The sequence below is a fragment of the Danio aesculapii genome, unplaced genomic scaffold, assembly GCF_903798145.1.
Source record: "Danio aesculapii unplaced genomic scaffold, fDanAes4.1, whole genome shotgun sequence".
Taxonomy (NCBI): domain Eukaryota; kingdom Metazoa; phylum Chordata; class Actinopteri; order Cypriniformes; family Danionidae; genus Danio; species Danio aesculapii.
The window spans coordinates 17,501-20,000 of NW_026613756.1; positions in this window are offsets into that span (position 1 = coordinate 17,501).

Below are 2,500 nucleotides of genomic sequence, written 5' to 3' on the forward strand. Positions count from 1 at the left end.
TTATAGTGAGGAAGAATCACACACACTGGAACAATCATCATAATAATGTCAGATTGATGATCATATTTCTGTCCTCATGAACTCAATACCGACATGTCTGAGCTCAGTTACTAAAGCTCGCGATTCTCTTATTCAGTATTCTGAGGGCTTTAGCTTGTAACGGCTGTAATTATATTCATACCTGCTGATGAATATTCATGAGTGTGAGATCATCAAGGAGAAATGAAGAATTATCCTCAGCCAGATGAACAAATCTGACTCTACAAGCATCAGTCAGGGACAGGGTTAGTCAGGGTTAGTTTAGGTTAATCAGGGTTAGTCAGGGTTAGTTCAGGTTAGTCAGGGTTAGGGTAAGTTAAGATCAGTCAGGGTTAGTTCAGGTTAGTCAGGGTTAGTTCAGGTGAGTCAGGGTTAGGGTAAGTTAAGATCAGTCAGGGTTAGTTTAGGTTTGTCAGGGTTAGTTCAGGTTAGTCAGGGTTAGTTCAGGTTAGTCAGGGTTAGTTCAGGTTTGTCAGGGTCAGTCAGGGTTAGTTCAGGTTAGTCAGGGTTAGTTCAGGTTTGTCAGGGTTAGTTCAGGTGAGTCAGGGTTAGGGTAAGTTAAGATCAGTCAGGGTTAGTTCAGGTTAGTTAAGATCAGTCAGGGTTAGGGTTAGTTAAGATCAGTCAGGGTTAGGGTAAGTTAAGATCAGTCAGGGTTAGTTCAGGTTAGTTAAGATCAGTCAGGGTTAGTTCAGGTTAGTCAGGAGTAATTAAGGGATAATGAACAGAAGGATCAGTGTTTAATTAGTGGATTGAGTCTGAACTCTTTCTTGTTATGATCAGAGTTGTGTTTTCATCTCCTCGTCAGGCATTTGCTGTAATTCAGTCACATCTTCATCTTCTGGTGCTGTTTTCTGCAGCTTAATGTGGAAACTGAAGCATTTCTCTGTACTGCAGCCCTGAAGATCAGCTCTCTACACTGACTCAATCTGAACACCTGAATCTAAACACATGAATCTGGACACATGAATCTGAACACATGAATCTGGACACATGAATCTGAACACATGAATCTGAACACATGAATCTGAACACATGAATCTGAACACATGAATCTGAACACATTAATCTGAACACCTGAATCTGAACACATGAATCTAAACACATGAATCTGAACACATTAATCTGAACACATTAATCTGAACACATGAATCTAAACACATGAATCTGAACGTATGAATCTAAACACATGAATCTGAACACATTAATCTGAACACCTGAATCTGAACACATGAATCTGAACACATTAATCTGAACACATTAATCTGAACACCTGAATCTGAACACATGAATCTAAACACATGAATCTGAACACATGAATCTGAACACATGAATCTAAACACATGAATCTGAACACATTAATCTGAACACATGAATCTGAACACATGAATCTGAACACATGAATCTGAACACCTGAATCTGAACACATGAATCTAAACACATGAATCTAAACACCTGAATCTGAACACATGAATCTGAACACATGAATCTGAACACATTAATCTGAACACATGTATCTGAACACATTAATCTGAACACATGAATCTGAACACATGAATCTGAACACATGAATCTAAACACATGAATCTAAACACATGAATCTAAACACATGAATCTGAACACATGTATCTGAACACATGAATCTGAACACATGAATCTGAACACATGAATCTAAACACATGAATCTGAACACATGAATCTAAACACATGAATCTAAACACATGAATCTGAACACATGTATCTGAACACATGGTCTCTCTGAGTGAATCTCTTGATCGCTGCAGTGTATTGTGGTGTTTATTTTCAGCCATTGTGTGTTTGACCTCTGGCGTCTTCCCATATTTTCCCAGAGTATTTTCTCACGTCTCCTCTGGGACGCTCACACACACACACACACACACACACACACACACACACACACACACACACACACACACGCACACACACACACACACATATTTCATTAATCTTTCTCATCTGGGATCTGTGTGTGTAGATGCGTTTGTAGTGTGTGTTTGTGTGTTGGTAGAAATGTGTGTGTGTATGCAGATGAGTTTGTGTGTTTGTAGTGTGTGTGTGTGTGTGTGTGTGTGTGTGTTTTCCTCTGCTGTTGTCGGTCAGATGTGTATGAGGTCGTCTCCTCGTTGTTCTGCTGTTTTGCAGATCATCGTCACCTTCATCATCATCATCATCATTCAGACTCGCAGTGAGCAGATCTGGCTGACTCTGAACACACTGTATCCAGAGGTCAGAGGTCAGGGGTCAGCAGTTGTCCTCCTCCATCCCTCTGCTTCTCTTGGCTGCAGATCTGAGTGTGTATCTGTGTGCTGGCGAGCGAGCGAGCGCCGCATGGGGGAATCACACGCGTTTCAGAGAAGCATTCCTCAAGTGTGTTGGAGAGAGAGAGAGAGCAGGCAGACGATCAGACGCCCGCTGCACAGAAAACACACACCGCAGCGCC